This window comes from Eptesicus fuscus, chromosome 7, assembly GCF_027574615.1.
Source record: "Eptesicus fuscus isolate TK198812 chromosome 7, DD_ASM_mEF_20220401, whole genome shotgun sequence".
Taxonomy (NCBI): Eukaryota; Metazoa; Chordata; class Mammalia; order Chiroptera; family Vespertilionidae; genus Eptesicus; species Eptesicus fuscus.
Genome location: NC_072479.1, coordinates 8,631,488 through 8,638,616, shown reverse-complemented (window position 1 = coordinate 8,638,616; position 7,129 = coordinate 8,631,488). Strand labels below are relative to the sequence as shown.

The window sequence follows — 7,129 nt, the reverse complement described above, 5'->3', positions numbered from 1 at the left end:
AGGAAGAGAAAGGATAACTGCTCAGTGATGGCAAGAGTATGAGGAAATAGACACACTAATAAATGTCACAGCATATAAACTGGTAGGACCTCTCTGGAAGGCAATTTGTAGGAAAAGCTCAAAAATATATATGTGCTTGACTCCATTCGACTTTAATCATTTATCCTAACGGAGGAAAGTCAATGATAGGTACAAAGATTTCGCCACAAGCATATTCTGTATAGCATTTTTATAATAGCAAAAACAAAAATAAACTTATGTCCAAAACAAGGAATTGGCTTAGAAATTATGACATCTTTTTAATGGGGTACTATGCAACCCTTTAAAATTATAATGGTAGGTAATATAACATGTTGACATAAACAGGCTCACAATATATTTAACAAAGAAACAAGTCGAGTTTGATGGGCAGCAGGAGCGGAGAGCGGACCCAGGGAGCCCTGAGCAGCCCCACAGCCCGGAGGAGCCACAGCGCCCCAGTCACCATCACCGCAACCGTGAGCAGCGAGGCCTGGACCCAGCAGCCGCCGCAGCCCCCACCCTCAGCGCTGCCCACACGGAGCCGGGCACCGCGGGCAGCGGCGCCGGGAGCAGCGGCTGGGCGGCCTCACATTGGCCGCACCTGCCGGCAGGGACAAGAAGGTCATGGCAAGGAAGGTTTGGGGAACAGTAAAATGGTTCCATGTAAGAAACGGATACGGTTTCATCAACAGGAATGACACCAAGGTAGATATATTTGCTCACCAGACTGCCATAAAGAAGAATAACCCCAGGAAGTCCCTTCGCAGTGTGGGAGATGGAGAGACTGGAGTGTGATGTTGCTGAAGAAGAAGGGGGTGCGGAGGCGGCAGATGTTTCAGGCCCTGGTGGAGTCCCAGTACAAGGCAGTGACTGCAGCAGACGGAACCGTTATAGACGCTCTCCACGTGGCAGGCGTCCTCCACGCAACTACCAGCAGAATTACCAGAACAGTGAGGTGGAGAAGAGAATGAGGATCCCAGAGTGCTCCCGAAGGCCAGGCCCACAACGCCGGCCCTATCGCAAAACAAGAGACACTCACCTTACTACATGCAGAGACCTGTGGGCGTGGACCACAGCATCCCAACCCTCCTGTGCAGGGAGAAGGGATGGAGGTGCCGACAAGCAGGGTGCAGGAGAACAAGGCAGACAGAGACAGAATATGTGTGGGGGCTATAGACCACGATTCCGCAGGGGCCCTCCTCGCCAAAGACAGCATAGAGAGGACGGCAGTGAAGAAGATAAGGAAAATCAAGGAGATGAGACCCAAGATCAGCAGCCACCTCAAGGTCGGTACTGTGGCAACTTTGATTACTGACGCAGACGCCCAGGAAACCATAAACCACAAGATGGCAAAGACACGAAAGCCAATCCACCAGCTGAGAATTCATCAGCTGAGCAGGGCAGGACTGAGTAAAAAAAAAAAAAAAAAAAAAAAAAATGCCGGCTTACCATCTCTACCATCATCCGGTTTAGTCATCTAACAAGAATATGAAATCCCAACAATAAAAAAAATGAACAAAAGATTGGAGCTGAAGACCTTACGTGCTTGCTTTTTGCCCGTTGATCAGATAACTAGAACTATCTGCATTATGTACACAGCATGGGGTTTTTATTATTTTTATCTAAAGACATCTCTTTTTGGTAATGGCAAACGTGTTTTTAAGGGGGGAAAAAAAGCCTGTTTTTTCTCAATACATCTTTAAAGGTTTTTAAATTGTTTAAGATCTGGTCAAGTTGAGATTTTTAAGAATCTTATTTTTAATTTGTAATGAAAGTTTACAATTTGATTTTTTCAAAAAAGTCTAAGTGCAAGCACCTGCTAATAAAGGTCTTAAATAATGTCTTTGTGTAAAAAAACAACAAAAAAGAAACAAAAACAAAGAAACAAGTTACAAAATAGCACTTATTATATCACCTACTTTTGAAAAATAGATAGAAATACTTACAGAGACACTCCGCTTGTTAACAGTATTTCTATTCCTTTTCATTTTTTACACCACAGACATCATTGCTTTTGTAATAAGTAAAACACAAAGTTGGTGGGGTGGTTTTTTTTTTTCTTATTTAAACCAGTTTCTAAAGCAGGTACACAAAATAGTTTTCTACACTCCATCCAGTTTGAACAGGGACAAAAAGAACTGTCTGCACCCTCTTCTAGATTCTGTGTGTATTTATCACCCCATATCCAATAACAATTGTACAGCAAAGGAAGTGACAATGTCCCTGTCCTAATCAGGAAACTGAACATCCCTTCCTGCAGAAATAATGAGGGGGAGAGTAAGGCTGGCAGGCAATAGAGATGATCTTCTCTCCATGCATCAGTTATCTAGTGCTGCATAACAAACATCCCTCAGGCTTAGTAGCTTAAAACAATAAACATGCATGATCAATCACAGTTTCTGTCAGTCAGAAATCTTGGAGTAATTTCACTGAGTGGCTCTGGCTCGGGTCTCTCGTGAGACTGTAGTCAAGCAGTTATCTGGAGGCTAGACGAAGGCAGAAGGATCCATCCCCAGGTGCACTCACATCATTGTTAGTGGCCTCACTCAATTATTGGCTAGAGACCTCAGTATCTTGTCTCATGAGCCTCTTCATCAACTGTCTGAGTATCCTTGCAACATGACAGCTGGCTTCCTGAATGAGTGATTCAAGAGAAAGGGAAAGGTAAAGCACCTGACCTGAAAACCAATGTCTTTTTTATTTTTACTTTCAATAATATAAATAAAGAGCTACCAATCACATTCAATTAAAGGTACTGTACAATGAACTTCCATTTCATTATGCTTTGCTTTACTAGAAACTTTTTCAGATTTTCTTGCCAGCCATTTCAAAAAGATTGTTATCAATTTATTGTGCTTAGATGCAGATACTACACACCTTAAAAGGTGTTGTTTTTCCCCCATGTCTGATCCTATGTGCATTCTTTTCTATGTCTGAGCCTTTGTGTAATGTGAGTGCCTCTGTCATTGACTTGTTCTGAGTCTTACTCTGGTTATAATTCTAAAGGCACCTTTGGCCAGATATAGTTTACTACTCAGTTGCCTGGAGGTGAGGGGAATTGTGGTCCCTCAAACCTAACATCAGGGTGATAAACCCTCAACGCCACCCTCACCTGTTTCATTCCAAAGCATGTCATACTACAACTTCTCGGGTTCTGGCCCCTACAGTGCAGGCCATGCCCTCTGCCTGCCCGACTCCCCACACCTGCCCCAAGGCCACACTACTTTTCCCTTCCTTGCCTCCAACTCATTTTTTTAAATTATTGCCAACAAGTATGACTGACTATCTATATATACTCTCCCCTAAATTCTGGAAGCTCGGGAGAAACCAAGATGGCGGCATAGGTTAAACACCTAACCTGCAGCCGGGCACAACAATTTCAAAAATACAACTAGAGGTCAGAACGGACATCGTCCAGAACCACAGGAAAGTTGGTGGACTGAAATGCCCACAGCTGGGGGGAAGGAGAAGGCCACGGGGACAGTTGGGGAAGCCGTAAAAGCCTGAGGTATGGAGAAACGGGCGGAGACACGAGCACACGCGCCTGCGGGGAGGATGGAACCGGAGAGGAAGGGGCGGCTGATGACCTGGCCGGCGTTCACTGGCAGGAAGGAGATAAAGGCTCCGGAGTGCGCTAAGCACCGGCTCCGATTGCACTGAACCCCATTCCGGGCGAAACCCTGGGAAACTCACTCACTTTCGCAACTCCGCCGCCCCCGCAGGCCGCCCGGCCCGGGACACTGGGGATGCCGCCGCAGCGGCGGCGCCCGGCGCCCGGCGGCCTCCCAGCACCCGTCCCCGCCGCGCAGCCCCCGCGCGCCTGGTGCCGCGGGCCGCGCGCCCCGCACACCGGATGGAGGCCCGGGCGCCATCTCCGTGCACCTCCCGGCGGCGCTAGACTTCAGTAGAGTTGACTGAATTCAAGGGATTAAGAAGTACAAATTGGGGGGACGCCGCGGCGGCGACGTCCGGAACGCAGCGATGGCGGTGCCTGGAGCTCGGCGGCCGCCCAGCGCCCGTCCCAGCCACGCGGCCCTTGCGTGCCTGGTTCCGCGGGACGCGCGCACCGCGCACCGGACGGAGGCCCGGGCGCCCTTTCCGTGCACCTCCCGGCGGCGCTAGACTTCAGTAGAGTTGACTGAAATGAAGGGATTAAGAAGTACAAATTGGGAAGTTTGAAAAAGATGGCGGCGGAGGTTAAAGGCTGTTCTGTTGCCTCGCACCCAGCAAAATCGGAGGGGATGAGGTGTGGAGGCGCGTGGGTCTGGCTGGTGGCGGGGGAAAGGGGCTTTTGTTCCAAACCTAGGGGAGATTATCTCTCCATCACCCTGAAATCCATCTTCTGGCGAACCCCGGGAGACCCAGATGCCTGCGGGGAGAGGCGGGACTCTTGCGGAGGTGCGCCCAGCAATCAGTGTTTGCTGCGCTGGAGTGCGGAACGAGGGGACTTAGATACGTGGAAGGCAGAAGGACCAGACTCACAGCCATCGCGGCTCGCCGCACCATGGCCTGTTGGCGCCCTGAGACCCCGCCCCACCCTGGGACCCGCCCCGCACGTTTTGAAGACCTGCCCCGCAAGTCTTGCAGGCACACCTGCGCCCCAAGCAACGGCTTATGCATGTGGGTGGCCTGCCCTCTGGCAGCAGACCAGATGAACTGCTGTTCTAGTCGGACTGCCCCAGGGCCACTCAGACAGGAGGAAGAAACTACAGTTCTTGCTGTAATCCTTGCTGAGTGCCTAAGGCAGTAGCTGATCTACACCCCATTGGAGACCCAGAAACGAGGGCATCTAGTGGTCTGTGGGAGATGACACCAGATTTCAACCACGTGCATAAGGGACACATTCAACGGGAATATTCAGTGAGCGCCAAAGCTTTGCTGCACCAAGACCCGGCCCATAAACGTGTCTCCTGCACAGCAACTCTTCCTTTATAGACAAAGAGAGCCCCCCCAGTGACACCAACAACAATCAAGACTTAACTATACAAAGGAGGACCAAGATGGAGGCATAGGGCGGAAGCCTGATTGTTGCCTACCACAACAACTTTGAGACTACGACAAGAGAGCAGAGCAGACACCATCCAAGACCACCATAGGGCTGGCTGAGTAGATGCTCTACAACTAGAATAAAGGAGGGGTATGTGGGATGATGCTGATGCCGGTGACCCAAAGACCACACTTTGGGAACTACGGCTCAGGCGACACAAAAGAACTATGGCTCAGGCGATACAACAGCGGCCTGGAACGTGCTCGGCGCAGTTCCCCCGGCGGTCTCCGGCTGAGGGGACGGCTCCACTGGCAGCCAAGCACGGACAGACGAGCCCCTATGAGACATGGGGTGGGAGACTCCGCGCTTGCTGACCTCCGAGTCCGTCAAGAATCTGAGGGGGGATTGACCGGCAGGAATTGGGATCGGGAAGACAGGGCCCCGCTGAGACCCGGGTGCGGGCGGGGTTGCGCGCCTCTGGGCTCGGGTGTGGTCACACGCCTCTGGGTATAAGTGAGGCCTCACGTCCCTGGGTCTAGGTGAGGCCACATGCCCCTGGGTCCAGGTGAGGCCGGACTCCGGGTCCGGGTGAGGCCATGTGCCCCTGGACCCGGATGACGCTGGATCCCGTGCCCGGGCGAGGCCAAGCGCCCCTGGGTCTGGGAGAGCCCACACACCCCTGGGTCCAGGCGAGACCATGTGTCCCTGGATCCGGGTGAGGCCGCGTGCACCTAGGCCCGGGTGAGCCCAAGTGGCCCTGGGTCTGGGAGAGGCCAAGCGTCCCTGGGTCCGGGTGTGACCATGTGTCCCTGGAGCCGGATGAGGCCTCGTGCACCTAGGCCCGGGTGAGCCCAAGTGGCCCTGGGTCTGGGAGAGGCCAAGCGTCCCTGGGTCCGGGTGAGACCATGTGTCCCTGGATCCGGGTGAGGCCTCGTGCACCTAGGCCCGGGTGAGCCCAAGTGGCCCTGGGTCTGGGAGAGGCCAAGCATCCCTGGGTCCGGGTGAGACCATGTGTCCCTGGATCCGGGTGAGGCCTCGTGCACTTAGGCCTGGGTGAGGCCACGTGCCCCTGGGTCTGGGAGAGGCCAAGCGTCCCTGGGTCTGGGTGAGACCATGCGTCCCTGGATCCGGATGAGGCCTCGTGCACCTAGGCCCGGGTGAGCCCAAGTGGCCCTGGGTCTGGGAGATTCCAAGCGTCCCTGGGTCCGGGTGAGACCATGTGTCCCAGGATCTGGGTGAGGCCTCGTGCACCTAGGCCCGGGTGAGCCCAAGTGGCCCTGGGTCTGGGAGAGGCCAAGCGTCCCTGGGTCCGGGTGAGACCATGTGTCCCAGGATCCGGGTGAGGCCTCGTGCACCTAGGCCCGGGTGAGCCCAAGTGGCCCTGGGTCTGGGAGAGGCCAAGCGTCCCTGGGTCCGGGTGAGACCATGTGTCCCAGGATCTGGGTGAGGCCTCGTGCACCTAGGCCCGGGTGAGCCCAAGTGGCCCTGGGTCTGGGAGAGGCCAAGCGTCCCTGGGTCCGGGAGAGACCATGTGTCCCTGGATCCAGGTGAGGCCTTGTGCAACTAAGCCCGGGTGAGGCCACGTGCCCCTGGGTCTGGGAGAGGCCAAGCGTCCCTGGGTACGGGTGAAGCCAGATCCTGGGTCCGGGTGAGGCCGTGCGCCCCTGGATCCATCCGGGTGAGGCTTGGTCCCAGGCCCAGGTGAGACCACGCACCCCTTGGGTATGGGTGAGGCCACGTGCCCCTTAGTCCGGGTGACGCCGTGCCCCAGGGTTCGGCCGAGACCAAACCAGAGGGAGTCGAACCTCCATTACCACCATTTGTCCACCATCCAGAGCTGAGGGGTCAGTGCTGACATGTACACATAAGGAACAACTGGACATCGAAATTGGGTCTCAAAAGAACTGTTGGTCCAGGGGGAAGCTCGCTACAGATTGATTCATTTGCCTGTCAGCATAACTATTATTGCTCATCTCACATTCAGTTCTAATTAGTATATATCTAATGACATATGATCTCGCTCATCTAGGGGAAATGATGAACAACATAGACTGAGGAACAAGAACAGAACCAGAAGCAAGGAGGCATCGATCGGACTATCGGGCCTCAGAGGGAGGATAG

The 7,129-nt window shown here is 53.5% G+C and overlaps 1 pseudogene; it reads left to right on the top strand.

Annotated features, from left to right (window-relative positions):
* Positions 1–404: 404 nt before the first annotated feature.
* LOC129149905 (Y-box-binding protein 1-like) lies at positions 405–1,435 on the top strand (annotated as a pseudogene).
* Positions 1,436–7,129: the final 5,694 nt, after the last annotated feature.